This window comes from Maniola jurtina, chromosome 2 (assembly GCF_905333055.1).
Source record: "Maniola jurtina chromosome 2, ilManJurt1.1, whole genome shotgun sequence".
Taxonomy (NCBI): domain Eukaryota; kingdom Metazoa; phylum Arthropoda; class Insecta; order Lepidoptera; family Nymphalidae; genus Maniola; species Maniola jurtina.
In genome coordinates, this window is record NC_060030.1 from 6,586,522 (window position 1) to 6,605,077 (window position 18,556).

Sequence of the window (18,556 nt, forward strand, 5' to 3'; positions counted from 1 at the left end):
AGCCACATCGTTGTCTACATCGGCACTAGAACTTAACGACAACACATTAAAGACAAGCCTAGGGACTAGCGTAAACACTCTCACTAATGACATTCAGTATGCAGGTAATGATGTCCTTACGTGTTTTCCGCGTAAACTCCACCCATACAAGTGCGGAAGTTGCAAAAGGAAGGGGCACTGTGAATACTTACAATGAATTTTGCGCAACGTTTTGATTCTTTTGAGAATGAAGTCAATTTCGCAATCTGTACGAACGTCTCGTAGCAAAATTACCGCGAATCGGCTTATTATAGTTTAGGTGAGAAGAAAATCAACTAAAACAAAAGATTCAGTATCTACCTGGTTCCGGGATATGCTTAGAATAGTGTAGGTGAATAAACTGTTGCCCTACTCTAGATAAAAATATACTCTAGTACCTGAGTGCTCTATGGTACACATTGAATGTATTATTGAAATTCGGGTATAAGGTAGTTTGAATAAAATTGAATAATCCTACCACAGCAGAAAATACATGCAAAGGATGTACGTATATAGGACTTGGTCTGTGTTGGTGTTAGCTGGCGGGCGTGCTCTGCCTTTTTGGAGTGTTTTTTTTTTGATAAAACTGACTGGAAAGCGCTCTAAGGGGGTGCCGCGCGTATGTCGGCGAGCGCCGGCACAGACGGGATCCATACTTGTATAGTTTAACTAAGTTGTTACAAATAACTACAAACTTGACATTGGCTAATCTTTGTAAAGCCAGACGAGAAAAAAAAGGATGTATATAATTTTTTTTAAAAAGAGGAAGGTCTCAATTCGGCACGTATTTTTTTCAATGACACACGTTTGATCACGATACCACGACGAAGGTTTATTATACATAGAAATAATAAAACTAAATACAAAAAGGTATGACAGTTTTTAAGGTGTCTTTCAGATATAGAGTCGTACTTATGATTCCAAATCGATGCTTGTAAGGCAAATATTTCACTACTGCATCAAAGAGATAGTCAATTGGCTAAATTAATTGATTAGGTAGGTACTTTATTATCTTTAAACCACATGAACTTCCGTTATCTTCATGTGTTTACATTTCCCATAAACTCGTCAGGAAAGGAATGTTAATTATGTGTTCACGGTGACAATTTCATGACTGCGGACGTAGAGGACAGTGGAAGAAGCTTCCGCGTTCGTTTTTTCTACGAGTATATGAATCATCGCCTCTATGCGTCTCTTTACTTAGGGAAGTGTAGCGTTACCATGAAGGAAAATAGGTTACTTTAGTTTGTAATACAATTCTTCAACTTTTATTATATTTAGAATTTTTATTTTAACGTAGCGACAGCTCGTAGCATCGCTTCTGTGGGAATTTCTTTAAAAAATCCAGCCTTAATCGTTCTGTAATATCTGTGCAAAATGTCAGCTTTCGAGGTTCAAATGTTTTTGAGCTGGGTTGGAGTCAGGACATTTTTTGTACTTACTGTAAGATGTAATGAGATACTAGTATTTACTATTTTAATAGATTTTAGGTTTGTAGATACCTAAAGGTGGGTATAGTGGTGTAGATAGACATTTGTAAGTGAAAGTCTATATTTTCGTTAGTAGATAAAAACGCCTACTGGAGTTACCTACTGTAAAATCGTAGTCAGGTTCCTCGATGAAATGATAGACATAATCCATTTAGTAGCGTTTATTTCTCCCAAACACTATATTAGTTATTTGTGGTGATTTATTTCGTTTACTTGTTTAGAATTTGATTATTCACTTTATTAGGAAGTTCATAGATTTTTGGCCGTGAGCCGGCATTACAAAGCGCTTCAACACTGACGCTCAAAAACTGGTGGTCAATACCGCCAAAAGTTCTTATTTATAGACGTTACGATTTTAGTATCATGACTTGTAAAAAAATGTTTCTACTCAATTTATTCAAATCAAGACTTATATTTTCTACATTTAAATTTGAGTCAAATCAAGACTTTACATTTTCTATATTTTAGTCAAATCAGCTTCAAATATTAATTTATGATCAATGATAAAGCTAACACCTACTTTACTAAATTTTATAATATTAGAGTTTATTTGCGCTGAAATATTTCTAATAGTTTGTGCACATTTTGTTTGTGTGTGAGTACAAATACAGCTAGACTCAAATAACACTCAGTCAAAGCTGTATGCAAAAGTTAGTATAAGTAGCTCCAATAATTATTATAAATTATAATTTTATTAGTATAGAAAGTAGCAAACGATTGTACGCAAAATTCAAGTAAAAAAGTCCTAATGAACCGCATTGCCTGGCTACTCTAACAGGTGTCGCAATATGTACGGAAAACACAAGAATGTTTTCCGCCCCTATGCACTTTGTTTCGAATGCTTTATAAAGCTTAGGCTGGGCACACACTGGAAAATACAACTTGTAAACTCTCTGGCTAGTTTCTTCTAAAAAATATCAAATCAATAGTAAAAAATTTATGAGCGAGGGTTTTAAGCAAATAAGGACAAATGATCCATCATCGGTAAAATTTTATAATTTACGAAAAAATTATGAATATAAAATTCTAGGATCGATGGATTTCAAGAACATCCGGATACATCGCAATGATCGCATATCGTGTGATAATATTGATAGTGTAAGAAGCTTCTACAAAATGATACTTTTGTTTCATTCATTTATATTAAAATGACAATACCTACGTCTATATCTGAGGTAAAAATGAAGTTGTATAAAAAATGTGACTTTATAATAACCTCACTGGCCCATTGACCTTGCCACTTGTATCTTGCCTATGAGTATTTTTTAGAAGTTTCAAATGTGGATGTAAATAGACAAGCTGTTAACCTCAAGATTGCCTAAAGTGTAACAAGCTTTATTTACGACAAGAGTTTACAGTCTGTGCTAACAATATGCATAATCAGCTGCCACTAAGAAGATAACAATGTTTTGTTTAAGTAAGGTTTATAAGTTACAATGGCGTGTGGGCAGATATTTTGTGCCAACACAAGATCCAGATAATCCTTACTGTATATTTTATTTTGGAGAGAACCAGTTCTGTTTTGCGTTTAATATTTATACGCTTGCATAATTATCGTGTGAGAAATTATGCTGTCATCTTTAATAATAAGTTGTAAAAACATAAACAGGTTCTATAGTAATATATCTATAATCGTGTAGAAAGAAGGGAAACAATATTGTGAGTAAACCTGCGCGTCTGAGAGTTTCTTATGAAGTTCTCAATGTGTGTAAAGTTTACTAATCCAAGGCCAGCATGGTGGACAAATTAGGAGGTAAAAGAAATAGTAAATACTGGCTGTAGTTAGAAATTAATAATTAATTGGAAAATTCATTTGGTTTGCAAATAAAACAAGTCTTGAGGATACAATTTTAGCGACAAGTTTTCTATTATAAAATCGGCAGCAAAGCGGGAAAAGTGTAATTTAAAATATTAGTTTTACTCAAAATTCTTTGCAGTTCCGCCTTAGCAGTAAGGATGTGCCAGAAAAAGATAATTTGTCCAAATCCACCAAACAGATTGTATTTTTTTATTACAAATCTTAGCTCATCTTGGATCATCAGATAGGTGAAACCGGGTTCAATGAACTAAGCTTGGAAAATGAACCGATCTTCTTGGTGGGGTTTACACAGCATCCATTGTGGTAGAGACCGCTTGATTGGATGTTGACATCTAAAGAGATTACAAGTTGTGTCTTTCACAGTTTATTAGGTTTAAACCAAACTTAGGTTATTAATGAATAAGTAAAATTTCTGAAGGCTGATCCTACAGCAAAGTAAAAGCCTTTAAATTAAAAATTAAAAATTTAGGGAGGGCGCATTTCGCTCGGATCTTACTTAAGTCAAGTTTGACTCATAAAAGTTCCCACAATCTTGGTAGAAAAGGAGTGATTCAAAGGATATATTTGAGATTTTCAATTTTTCTTGTCACCATGGCAGTATTTGTTCCTATTTTGTGTTATTGGATAGAATAAGTACAAAGTATTATAGAAGATAAAAAAGTATAGTACAACTATAAAAATAGTATATTAAACAAAAGTAACATATTCAAGACGTAATCTTCGTAATCCTGCCAAATTACGAAATCCCGTACGTTGTTGCATGACGCATAGGTTACTCACGTGTGTTTTAGTGTATAAATATGAGTCATGATATGATCGACATTAACAACAGATATTTGCTCTATTTTTTATTATAATGGCTGAATATTATCTATGCATTGATTTATTGCATTATATGTGTTGAGCAAGGTATAGGATTTAATAACATTAACTATCCAAAACTATTAAGAGAAAACATCTGTTGTTCGTAAAATGCTGCGGTGTACCGCACGATACGCTTGCCTGCCATTAAATTATTATACTAGATGATGCCCGCGACTTCGTCCTCGTGGGTTTAGGGTTTTAAAAAGTCCCGTAGGAAGTCTTTGATTTTCCGGGATAAATAATTGCCTATGTAAATTTCCGTAACACAAGCTACCGCTGTACCAAATTTTATATGAATCGGTAAATCGGATGGGCATTTAAGAATCTCGTGGAAACTCTTTGACTTTCCGGGACAAAAAGTAGCCCATGTCCATCCTCGGGATGTAATCTAACTCTCATTAAAATCGGTTGAACTGTTGGGCTGTGAAAAGCTAGCAGACAGACGGACAGACAGACGCTTTCGCATTTATAATATTAGTATAGAATTATGAGTAACTAGTAATTACGTCTGCTTGCCCCCGAACTTCGATTAAGGATTGTCTCCGCTGCGCAATGGAGACCAATCCTTAATCTAAGCCTTAGAAGTTACACGTCCCCATTTTATTTCTAACTAGATGATCCAACCGGCTTTGCTCTGATGAAATTTGATATCCGAAATATATGTAAAATACACATAATGTATTTTAAATAGTGTATAAAGAAAGTAGCTTCTGAGCAGCTTTCTTGAGATTAAAGAATTATTCAGTAGTTTATCGATTACAAACAAAAACAAACAATTTTTCTCTTTATAATATTAGTGTAGATAAGAAAGTTACCATCATTTTACCATATTTTAGAAATTCATTATAATTAAACTAGTAACACCGCTAACACCAAATAATTTTTTATTGCTCTTCAAAACAACTTTGAACAATTTATAATATTATAAGCTATATTTATAATATTATATTTATAAAATATGTAACTATACACACAGTATATTACTTTCATTATTTTACAAACTGTGTTTTTATACTGTTACATTCCCGTTATTGGCGATAATGAAAACCGGGTTGACTTTACAATTTTTCTAAAATTACTCGGTAACTAGGTAGGTACTGGTGGTCGTCGTAACGGCATAGACTGCAAGTATGTCATACAAAACTTCGCAATATTAGGTAAGGAGACGTATATTTGAAGAAAAAAATTGTGACTAAGCATTAGGTTTTCTTTGACTTTAGATTTTTTTTAATTTTCCTACAAACAGTCGGCACATTCAAACCGCTATTTTTACTCATAAAGTAAATTATATTCGACTATCATTGCTCGAAATCTAATCAAGTTAAAAGAGAAAAATCTAATTTATTTGAAGAAGATATTATGTACCCTTATTGCATGAGAAAATGTAAAGAAGATAGGTTACGCATCAATCATCTCATAACTTTTCTTCCAAACGGAAGTTATGGACTAGATTTGCATTTGTATCCCATATTTGGCTCAAATCCAGGAATATAAGGCTGAAAGCACACTTTCCTGTTCCCCACCATTAGGAGCGCTGACGGAAGCAAACGTTATGTTCAAAGTTATGAAAATAAAATCACGAGATCTCTCTCAGAAGACATTTTTCATATATATTTTTAAGTTCACCGCTACCCCTAATGTAATACTCGTACATGCAAAAGTTTATTGGTTTGTTTTCTAATTATATCGCAACGGATTAACATGATTTTTGCATGGATATAAGACGTGGAGAGTTTTGCTTCTTATTGGTAGTCATAGTTTACCAAAACTATAACTTAACTTTAACCGCCTGTCGTGTAACTGAATCTGTTGATTGTAATAAAGGAAACACGTCTACTTTAACTCATGGTTTATTGGCTACTGAATCATTATTTGACATGCACGATTAATAAATGCAGTTTTACACATAACAGAATCTAAATGTTCCAAGCTTACTTTCTAAGCCATACAACTATAGTACTTATTACGTTTTACTATTGCCATTTTATTAACATTTAACAACATAACGATACAAATGACTTGCTGTTATAATAGAAAATATGCAACGTTAATTTTCTACGACATTACGTAGAAGGCATATAGAATTATGATATAACAGATTACCATATACACACGCACGACATATACGATAAATAAAGAGGGTAGCCGAAACTGGTTGGAAGTCTGAGGACTAGTGTCATAGCGTTAACACATAGCCTCCAATCTTCTATAATATTATAAAGAGGAAACCTTTGTATTTTTGTATGTTTGTATTGAATAGGCTCAAAAACTACTGGACCGATTTCAAAATTTCTTTTACCATTACTTAGAGGGATTCTTCCGAATCCGTATAGGCTATATTTTATTCCGGAAAATAGATAGGATTTTTCGTGGTAGTGAAAATTGTGGAGTAAGGCGTCGAAAAAACTGCCGTACGTTAACGATTCTCGCGAACGCTGCCTAAATGGTTAGAGATGTATGGTTGACTTCTAAAGAAAAGTTGAAGAATTCAATAATGCCTACAAAACAGTCCGCGATAGTATAAACCAAACATTTATATTTTAGCCATTATAACCACTTTTCCATTAGTTTTACGATAAATTATAACTTTGACTTGCACCCGTGCGAAGCCGGGGCGGGCCGCTAGTGCTTGATATAATTCCAGTAGCAGCTGTCCATAGGCTGTAAATGATGATGGGACTTCCACATAGGTACGATACTAATGATACGATACGAAAAACAAAGAGAAAAGTGCCTTATTTGGTTTAGATCACGTACCTGCCTACGAGTATGTCTTGATCAAGTATTGGTGTCGCAATGAGGTACGATTTCGAAAAGCAACGTGGAAAAATTACAGATGAAGGTGCAAGACGTGAGGCCTACTTCTGATGTTTATACATTTTCATTATTTGAAAGAAATATAAAGAAGTAAAAATCGACTGACTTTTTCTTCAAGAGATACTTATACCAGTATCTTCTGTGTCTCTGTGGGGTAAAGGATAATCCATATTTTCAATGTTTTTTTTTTTTTGAGAAAAAGCTAAACCAGCAAAAATTCAATTTTTTTTTGTTAAAATTGTGCCATAATATACACTCGTTGATAATTTTTATTTATCAATTTGCCTGACCCACTTTAAGAATCTACTGTTGGTATTGTTTTTACTTACAAAGCAACTGCGGCTTTTTGCTTGTATTTCATTTATTACCTACTTGTAAATCATAATAACTGTTTCGTCGTATAATACGCAACAATGTTTCCTCGAATTGAGTAGTATAAAAGTTTGTAAAATATGAGATTTGAATTAAAGAATAATGCATCCAAAAATTTTCCCTTTGTAAAAACAACATTGTAATAGTTTTTATCTCTACATAAGGAAAATTTTCGAATGCATTATTCTTTAATTGTGTAGTGAAATCTTTAAGTATACAGTGTCTTAACGTTGGAAAAACATTGGTTACTTTAGAAAAAGAATTTTCACACAAGTTACTAAGTTTGAACCGTTCGTCGCGTACCTAATTGAAAAGATGTATTTAGGTCGCTTAATCCGTTACCTTGGTCTTTTCACCAGAGGTATTGAGTTGTAAGGAATCAATGTTCGACGTACGCTGCCAGAATTCCTAACGGCCCTTGTAGACGTTGGGCCAGCGTTTTGGGCCAATATCTGTAAAGACCACATAGGGTATTTTGGCCGTATAAACTTGGCCCAACTCGTCCAACGTGTACCAAGATTTGCCATGCTCCCCAACGCAACGCTCGACGGTGATCGAGATCCGACCGCAAAATAACAGAGTTATGTCCGGTGGTCGCGGTTTACCTTTTACTATGGCCACCTTTCTGATTTCGATAAAGTAATTTTATAGTAAACTAGATGTTGCCTACGACTTCGTACATCCGTGGATTTAGGTTTTTAAAAGACCCGTGAAAATTCTTTAATTTTCCGGGATAAAAAGTAGCCTATGTTCGTCCCCAAATATTATAAGCTATCTTAGTTCCAAATTCCTTGAAAATCGGTTAAACAGGCCCTGATAACACAGACAGATAAATAGGCATACATTTATTTTGCATGTGATGTCTGTGTTTATTGATAGTGATTTAGTTAATGCTATAGTAATTGTCACTATTTTTAACCCCCGACCCAAAAAGAGGGGTGTTATAAGTTTGACGTGTGTATCTGTGTATCTGTGTGTCTGTGTATCTGTGTGTCTGTGTATCTGTGTATCTGTGTATCTGTGTATCTGTGTATCTGTCTGTGGCATCGTAGCGCCTAAACGAATGAACCGGTTTTAAATTAGTTTTTTTTGTTTGAAAGGTGGCTTGATCGAGAGTGTTCTTAGCTATAATCTAAAAAAATTGGTTCAGCCGTTTAAGAGTTATCAGCTCTTTTATAGTTTTCTTGTAGAAAAGAAGGTTAGATAACCGTTAGGTTCATAATATTATGTCAATAGACAAATGTCAAGCTGTCAAGATGGACGTTGCCTAAATACATAATTATTTATTTGAAAATGATGTTTTGGAAAACTCAAATACTTTGGATCGTCGGGGGTGTTATAAATTTTTAATTTACACTTGTACAAACTGTGGTTTTGTACTGTTACATTACTTCTATTGGCAATATACAAAACCGGATTGGCTTTCAAATTAATCTATTTATAAATTTTAGAATATTTCACGTATTGATCAGACAGTTTATATTCCCTATTTGTAGCGTATTAATAACGTTTTTGCTATAATGTTGTTTGTAACCAAATGGCGACAAGTTATAATAATCCAGCTCGCCTAAAAAACCTATGCCTCTATCGTTATAGTCGATAACACACCTGGCCTTCTAGGTCTGCCAGTTTCAACATAGTTCTACAACTTTTTGTCACGTCCGGTCGTTGCGTTGCAGATGGCTTATAAAAGCCACTAGACTTATAACAGACGCGAAAGAAGACCTTGGCGTCCAATAAAGATCTCGTATTGATCTTGAATGTTGTACCTACACTAACACCCATATTCACAAACGTTACTATGAGGTCTCATAGTGCGCTCGAACGCACAGTGTCCGTTCCACCAATCAGATGACTGTATCACGTCAATTTACAATGATCTGATTGGTGGAACCTACACTATGCGTTCGAGCTTACTGTGAGACCTCATAGTAGCGTTTGTGAATACGGCCGTAAATCTAAAGGACAGGCAAGTAAATAAGGTTAGACTCCATGATATACGAGATGTAAAGTTTCTAAGAACAACGAAAATTCGGTAGAACCTTATACTATGCTACAGAAAATTTTAATTCATTTGGCTGACAAGAAACATATTATAATAATGCACACATGTTAACATAAATTAGCATGTTAATATTATGCTGTTGAAAAATGTCTAGATGGTTAATAGTTAATCGTTATAAATCAAGTTCCATATACACATAATTATTACGATAACTTTGATTCCGTGATTACCAAACGCTGTTTTGTCCGGATTAGAATTGTGACCGCTTGTTTGAGGTCGTAACGCGTCACAGGCCAGTTACGGTCAGCTAAGATTAAAGATGACGCATCGCAACAATACAAGTGTGATTCTTAGATTTATCGTACATTCATTAGCATGGATTTTATTATTGTCCGCTTACTGATCGATGACACAGGGAGATAAAAGTGATGCAGACGCCCAAAATCTTATGGTACCCATGCTATATTATGTTAAAAGCGCTCTCTCCGTCACTTACTCCATACAATCGTAATCCCAATTTCATTTGAATATTAAGCAACCAAAGTCCATGAAATTTTGCAGACATATTCTAGAAACTAATATCTGTGCCTGTGGTGTTTTAGATTTTTCTAAGAATGTGTAGTTTTAAAATTACAGGGGCTCAAAGATTTGTATGTGAATTTTTAAGACCGCGTAACTTTGAAACCGAATAAATTAACGGAAATCTGGAAAACCACAGGCATAGATATTAGTTCCCGGAACGTTTCTACAAAATTCCATTAAATACGATTGGTTAGTATTCCAATGAGAGACGAACTACGTTTGTATGGAGCGAGTGACGGAGACAGCCCTCTTAAGGGCCGCAATGAGGAAGAGAGAATGAATTCTTAAGAAAAGAGGAGAACAACTACAGGGTCAATACTAATCTAATGCTATGTGGTGTCGTGTATTTGAGCTGGAAGTTATGGAAAGGTTTTTTTAGTTGGTGCAAGACGCACAAACCCCCAAAACGAAATCCGTAGAGAATTCTGCAGAGGACATTTTCTCACCCGAGGAATATTTAGTAAATAGTTTTATGTGAAAAAATACAATTTTTGATAACATTGCTTGTAAAAATAACTGCCCTATATTGCAAGTTAGCAAGCTTGGCTGACCTCATCCACACAGTTTTAGCAAGAGTAGGGTAAAAGAGGGTAATGGGGGTCACTTAAGCGAGAACTCAAATAAAATTTTAATTAAAAAGAAAGTATTTATTATAACTGCGTATAAACATAATTTGCTTATTAAACTATCATTAGAAATCAATTTCAGTTACTTTGGCAGTCAACTTTGGAAATTATAAGAGTTTAAAAAAAAAACAGATTTGACTCCCATTACACCAACGTAGGGGTAATGGTGATCACTCTGCGGGCAATTGGAGTCAAATAAAATCTAGCATACGTCGCAAACATAACCTTCAGCTGACTCCCATACAGTGCACTCCGCGTGAGCCCATAGTCCACACGAGGTACACCTGTACCACATCTCGTTGTTTCTTCCGAATTCGTCGCATACTAGGCATCTGTTTCCAGCATCTTCTGCGTCATCATCCTCATCGTCCTGGCATAAGTCGTCAGTGCCAACATCTGATACAGAAGTTTCGTTCTGTTCTTGTAATACTTGGCGCTTTGCCTTTTCAGGACCCTTCTTCTGTACTTTAGTCTTTTTTCCTTGTCCTTTACCTTTCCATGTTTTCTCTTTTTCTTTACCTCCTTTTTTCTTCATTTTATTAATTTCCTTTTCTAACAGATTTTCTTTTTGTGACGTTGAAGTTAAAATTGTAGCGTGTTGCTTCTTTCGGCCCTGTCTTGTTTTAATAACAGATGCTTTCTCGGGCATTTTTATTAAATCATGCAATACACTAGATTGATTAGGCGTGCCAGGAACTTGTGGTACAACATCTGATTCAGAATCAAGTGGGACTTCTTGGTTAGACATCATAAGATCTAGTGAAACAATTTGTGTTGACGTGCTCGGAACCAAGTTCGCTAGCTCGGCTTCTTGCTCACGACTAAAGACAGTGAATCGTCATAGATGTGGTGCTAAGGTAGAACCTTTTTTTATCCTCTTCTGAAGGCTTGAAAAAGGGATTCCCATTACTTTAGCAGCATTTCTTATAGAAGAACCGCCATCAATGAGCCGTATAGATTTATTTAGGCTATCAGAAGACCAGGAAGCCTTTTCAGTTGTCCTGACGCGTACTTTCGGCATCTAGAAATAAATAATAAAAACATGATTCAACAGCAACGCACAGTTGCGGGCAATAGTAATCACTTGTGGGTAATGGGAGTCACCTGACTCTCATTACCCACAACTACACTAATGAGTAAAAAATAAAAATAAAAAAAAACTTTAATACACTGATATAATCTGAACTGCACATCACAATTTGAAACGTCTAACTAAGTAAGTGTAAATGTCATAACCGCATACTGCAAGATATTTGGTACTTACCTTCTAATTTGCATTTACGAAAAATTACATCAGCGGAGCGCAAAAACAAAACACGGTCGTTTCTCAGTGGCGCGTGAGCGGACTGACACGAGCCGTTCGTGGCTGCGCGGAGGCCCGAAGCGGGGGCTGAGGACGCTATTTACGCGTCGGTCTCATGTTGTGTTTCGTGGTGGTGTGGGTGACTCCCATTGCCCGCTGACTCCCATTACCCTACTCTCCCCTACAGATCAATGTAACCAATTGGTAGAATTGCGATTACCACATCGATTGAACCGAATGAAGTTTGTTAATATGCCAGCAGGGCTAAAAAAGTTTCTATAATGCTAATAGCAGTCGTTGATGTACCCATTCTGTTCTGGGTTCTCCACTAACTATTGCATTTCCTGTCAAATAGATACCTATACGTGAGACAGGTTGGGGTCTCTATTGAACCAAGGAGACTATATAACTACTTATTATATTCTAATTAACGAAAGTGACCTAATATAAAACTTGGCTTCTATTTACATTGATAAATTAAATAAGTATAGCTACCATCATTCAGATTGCAATCATTTGATATCCAGCCATTTCTTGAAAATGTTAAAAAGAAAATAAAAAGGCTTTCAATGGGCCTTCGATAAAGGCGCTATTTTGTGCCTACCGAGGCGGTTGGCAGGTCTTTATTGCTGAACCGGGTTAGGCTTTCACATCGAAACTGGGCTTTTTACCTCCCGGTCAAAGCGGGAGCTATTGAGTGTAGAGCCCACATTGTGCCTCAGATTCAATGAATTGCAAGCTGACGGTTAATAAAACGGATTGTGAAAGAAATACGAGTATTTTCTTAATGTGTTGAAGTGTTCTCAACGGATTTATTTCGATTGCGTTTTGATTTAATTTATAAAATTATAATTTTAGATACTTAGTTCTGCTCAATGGAGATATTCTCTTACTCTGGTAGAACAGCGAGTGAGTTTATTATACTTCGATTATCACAAATAGTAAGTATAAACTAGGTACTCAATTTAATAAGATTGTGAAAGAAGCTAGGTAGGTACTTAATAAATTAAATTTTGTGGTGGTTGTAAGTTACAATGCTAGTAAGTTTCAAATAAGTATTCGATAAAACATAAAAGTTTTACAAAAAGCTATTCCAATGTCATAAATATAAACTTTAATTAAATTTCACTGAGGTAATAAATATAAAATCTTGTTTATATCTTTAGTACAGAGACGGGTAACAAATTTTATTTTACGACTTGTTGCTTTATGGCGTCGAGATCCTAAAGTTTAGGGTGTTTATTCTGGAAAATTCTTTGGTAGGTGTATCATGGTGATAAAATACTAGTACAACTAAATTACATGGGTGCATTTTCATGACATGCAGACTAGTTTGTGGCCGCGACTTCGTCTGGGATTTATTATATAATATAATTTATAGGTTAAAGCACACTGGAGTAATTTAATTAGGTATCTATCAGTAAAATAATTTTTCAAATCGGCCGAGTAGTTTCAGAGATTAGGTAGCTACATACTACTCGTATATCCAAACATTAACTCCTTATAGTTACTCCTAATATTATTAGATTAGAATAAATTGTAGACTAAGTACATCTAATTATAATTTTATCTAAATGTAGTTGCCTGGCATTGATCATACTAGTATTATTATCGTTCAAACCAACGGCGGATCCAGGGGGGGGGTCATGGGGGTCATGACCCCCCCCCTGAGCTGGTTCCAGAACTTAGGTGGACCACTAATTGAACATAATGATTTTATTTATATATTTTGTCACCATACAGATTTTATGTAACTACATACCTTCAATATTTAAGTAATTTTTATATAATATGATAACTTTGTATGATGGCAAACGTTTGGGAACGAACGCATCGAAAATTTGAATTTTATCGCGCCACACTTGCGCGCGCTTGTCGTACGCAACGTCTAGCTAGACCTAACCTCAATCGGAACGACTAAACTTCAACATAATATCATAACATTACTAAAATTTATTTTTACCTATACCTAATGTGTTTATGAGTGTACCATGTAACTATACCGTAATAAACAAGTGTAAATTAAAAATTTATAACACCCCCGACGTATTTGAGTTTTTGAGTTCATTATTTTCAAATAAATAATTATGTATTTAGGCAACGTCCATCTTGACAGCTTGACATTTGTCTATTGACATAATATTATGAACCTAACGGTTATCTAACCTTCTTTTCTACAAGAAAACTAGGAAAGAGCTGATAACTCTTAAACGGCTGAACCAATTTTTTTAGATTATAGCTAAGAACACTCTCGATCAAGCCACCTTTCAAACAAAAAAAACTAAATTAAAATCGGTTCATTCGTTTAGGCGCTACGATGCCACAGACAGATACACAGATACACAGATACACAGATACACAGATACACAGATACACAGACACACAGATACACAGATACACACGTCAAACTTATAACACCCCTCTTTTTGGGTCGGGGGTTAATAAAATAAAATAAGTATTCTTAAAAATTGTTGCTGCAAATTCATTAATTACAAAAAATGATAAGTAATCAGTTTCTCATTATTCCAGTGCGTGTGTTTTAACTTAAATGTTATTATTGTTAACATGGCCGTAGCCAAAAGAAATTGTTTTCAAAATGCATAAATATACTAGTTAGTTCTCGAATTTACAATTTTTTTGTAAATCTATCAATAAATTTGCGCTCGCTTCGTTCGCGCTTTTATATTGTGTTAGTTGATTACTGGAACTTCGTGGAAACTCAGTTTTTTTGGGATAAAATACCTAGGTATACAATGCAAGGTACCACTGAATAGTACCAAATTTTACCTAAAAAGATAAGCCCTGAAAAGTACTTTCGCTAATATTATTTCGTAAATACAATTAATAAAAATTTCGCGCTCGCTTCGCTCGCGCTTTTATTCTATTAGTTGTTTTTGTAGTAGTTACCCGGGACTTCCTGCGCATGAGATTACATTTCTGAATATCCCTAGAAAATCTTTATTTTTCATGAGAATAGTAGAGTGAGGTGCTTTAAAACATAGGTAACATTTTTTATGGCTGAGCTCGTTCATCTCTCGCTTTTTTATCTGTAACAGAAAAATTACGCTTGCTGCGCTCGCGCTCATATTTCTTGTTGCATTCTATCTTGTTCAAATCTTCAATCAATCTTGGTCAAATTGAAAGGTAAAATTCCACTAAGCAACTGGGTATTCAACCCGTCAAGTCGAGTACATTTTTTCTCCGGATAACCCCCCCCCCCCCCCCCCCCAACAAATCCCATAGATAGATATGTAGGTACCTACTCACTGAAAGAGTGCTGCGTGACTTATGTACCTACTTTTTACTTGTATCTATTGTTATCAAAATTAAATTATAAGTTCTTAAGTTGACCACGACTATGTGACCCCCTCCTGGCGCAAAAGCTGGATCCGCCCTTGGTTCAAACTCAGCTTTTTCTTTATTTTTTTCTATCTCACCAACGCGACGACAATGTGAGACCAAATTCAATTTGCTAAAAAAAATATTTTACATAAGTACCACAAAGTTTAAATTGACTTAAATTATAAAAGTATATTTTTAAAATTGTACCTGCACGAAAATTTTCACCGGACTTTCATATTCTTTTAATATCGCTATTCAAGACATTGTAACGCCACTCTTTAGAATTTTATGTTAAGTATACGGTGACGAAGTGTTATTCCTGAGGTACTGACACGTGTGAAATGAATATTCATTGTCTCGTAACGTTTTTGTTTGGTAAATAACTTTTTAGTTACAGATATATTTTCAACAATGACAGAACCATGAAATATTCACAAGTCGCACTGTCAGGCAAGGTTGTGAAACTTAACCGTGAACATGGGCATTTACAAGATAAAAGGTGTTTTGTATCTGTAATGTGTTGCAGTTGAAATTGTAATACTTACAGTGAACTCTGATTTGTAACTCACGTTACAAACAATGTAGATTTATGTACGTAAATAAAAACTACAATAAATTATAAAGCGGTAAATATTTAGCTTGACAAAATAAAAAGGAATTATGCAACAAAATACGACGATATCACAAAAGATTAAGAATTCTGAACTGCTACTAAATTCATAGCATACCTACCTTCGAGTAAATACACTGAGTTTTCGTAAGTTTTATATAAACGTAAGCGCAACATTTTATATCTACCTAAAAACTGCAATTGTGCAAATCGGAATTCAGATAACATTCTTGATTAAGTATCTGCAGCAATCATTAGAGCAAATCATCAAAAGATTAGGCACCTATCTGCCCATTTTATCGCGGCAATATTAAGTGCCAATATTTATAGAGTTAGGTATAATTTTTTTTAAATAGGTACTATTTTTAACCCCCGACCCAAAAAGCGGGGTGTTATAACTTTGACGTGTGTATCTGTGTGTCTGTGGCATCGTAGCTCCTAAACTAATGAACCGATTTTAATTTAGTTTTTTTTGTTTGAAAGGTGGCTTGATCGATGTTCTTAGCTATAATCCACGAAAATCGGTTTAGCCGTTTGAAAGTTACCAGCTCTTTTCTAGTTACTGTAACCTTCACTTGTCGGGGGTGTTATTAATTTTTAATTTACACTTGTAGTTCTAATGTTCAATAGGAAGTTCAATACCTACCCGTTCATTATTCGCTTAGGGGTGAGATAGATACCGCTGTGCTGTGACATTGCAGAGATCAACGAAATATCGCTGCGTCCAGTCCAGTGTTCCCGTAACAATGAGTCGGAATTTATGCGAAATAAATGGGCATTGTGGGAGAGTTCACTGAACTCTATACTATAAATCTATAACATTATTTTGTAAAACGTAAGTTTGAAAGTTTTTGAGTCTTTTGGTAACAAAAAATAGAATGGCAAAGTACAATCAAGTTATTGTAAAGTACAAAGAAGCACTTCATTTATAAGTGCTTTTAATTCACTAAGATGTTGATTACTAGAATTAGGACAGACAGGTTAAAGAAAGGTCTAAGATAGCTCTTTATTAGGGACGTTGGACCCCAACAGTAACATAACCTACTAATTCACCACCTAGGTGCTCTTGAGCTTACTAACATATTGTTATGGGTCCAATCACAGATTTAGATTTAGGAAGATATGGGTCCAATGGATCTCAAGTAATAATAAAATTAATCTTTTACATCCGCTTAGCACTTGTTGTTATAGCGTCTTTAACAACGTATGTACCTATTTGAATTTAATAGATAGTTTCATACCTACCCCAGATTGCTCTAATGAACGGATAAGAGATAACATTGAGATTGTATGCTCAATGAAATATCACCACATTCCGCTAATCCCGTAGCAACGGGTCGGAACTAATGCGAAATGAATGGGCAGCGCAGCGAGGTTCACTGATCTCTATCCCGTTCCCGCGGTATAGGTAGACAGGTAACGTATTGTTGTTTTATCACGTTACTGACGTAACACAGTATTAATGGACTCCGTAAATAGGTTCGCATAGCAATAGATTCTATAAAGGTTTTAACTAGCCTTTTCTGACCAATTTTTCTACGTGATCCAGGTTTCTAATGGATATATTTTGATAAAATATTCCAGGAGAGTTTAAATCAGGCTGTCAACCTGCTATGCCTACTTTGGTATTTGTCTGATACGTTTTATAAAAGACTAGCCTTTCCCCGCGACTTCATCCGCGTGAAATAGGAATTTATAGCCTATCGCACTCGGGGATAAGTCTATCTATCAGTGAAATAATTCTCAGAATCGCATCATTAGTTCCGGAGATTTCCCCTACATTCAAACCTACAAACTTTACCTTTTTGTAGTAATATTAGTGTAGAAATGACGATAATCGATATTATGCAGATATGATGAAGCTGACTTAGGAATTATTCGAATCTAAAGATATTTAGATTTTTCTATTAGTACTGTAAAACCATTCTTCAAGCCAAATTAATAACTTTTATTTCAACAAGATTTATCTGAAAAGTTTTGACAAATGAGCCTATAACCACACTTAGGTACGATGAGATTTCCGCCATACTACCTATTTAAGTTTAACTCTGTTATTGGTAAGTTCAACCAGGACATGCCCCTTTAAAATAGTCTTTACTCTTTAAAATTGAATGGTTAAGTAGGTATAATAATAATTAGGTATACCTATACATTTTTTGTGCAAGAATATTACAGTGACCGCCACGATCGATTAATTGATTAGGAACCAGTGATATTACATTCTTGAGTTTTGTAACTTGTTTAGAGCAAATATTTCGACACTTGACCGCACACCTGGGCACATTATATATATATATTTGATCGATATAGTATTTCACTGTGCAATATTTCGCTCCCTATATTGTTGTAGATAATATCGTCTAAATTTTTAAAAATTATATCATGTTTTCATGATATTGAAATCCATGCGAAAGTGTTTATGTCTGTCGTTTGTCTGTGTGTCTAATAGCTTTCTCATGGGATGTTAAAAATCTAAATCCATGTGGATGAATTTGTGGGCATCGCTTATTTAGTACAGAGGTAAAGATAGCTTGCATCCCAAAAATGGATATAGGCTACTTTTATCCTGGAACAGAAAATACTTAAAAAAAACATAAATCCACAAGAATGAAGTCATGGTAATCATCAAGTCAAACCAAAAAGTAAGAAAATTATTTTCCCTAATTAGGTATCCGGAAAATGAAAGATTTTCCATTTTTATGCTTAGT

At 34.8% G+C, this 18,556-nt stretch overlaps 1 protein-coding gene and 1 long non-coding RNA gene across 4 annotated transcripts in view; both read right to left on the minus strand.

The window, feature by feature from the left end:
• LOC123870822 overlaps nucleotides 1-18,556 on the minus strand; it is a 51,835-nt gene that overhangs the window by 13,029 nt on the left and 20,250 nt on the right. The window contains exon 1 of one of the 3 annotated variants that reach the window (XM_045914297.1): nucleotides 16,495-16,554. The exons of the other annotated variants lie outside the window; for them this stretch is intronic. The gene's annotated coding sequence lies outside the window, so the exon portion shown is untranslated. Of the gene's footprint in view, nucleotides 1-16,494; nucleotides 16,555-18,556 lie in introns of those variants that run through there. 3 annotated transcript variants of the gene reach the window in all.
• The window catches only part of LOC123870846, a 30,928-nt gene that overhangs the window by 11,080 nt on the left and 1,292 nt on the right, over nucleotides 1-18,556 (minus strand). The window contains exon 2 of the long non-coding RNA XR_006797163.1: nucleotides 1,918-2,027. This is a non-coding gene — a long non-coding RNA (uncharacterized LOC123870846). The remainder of the gene's footprint in view (nucleotides 1-1,917; nucleotides 2,028-18,556) is intronic.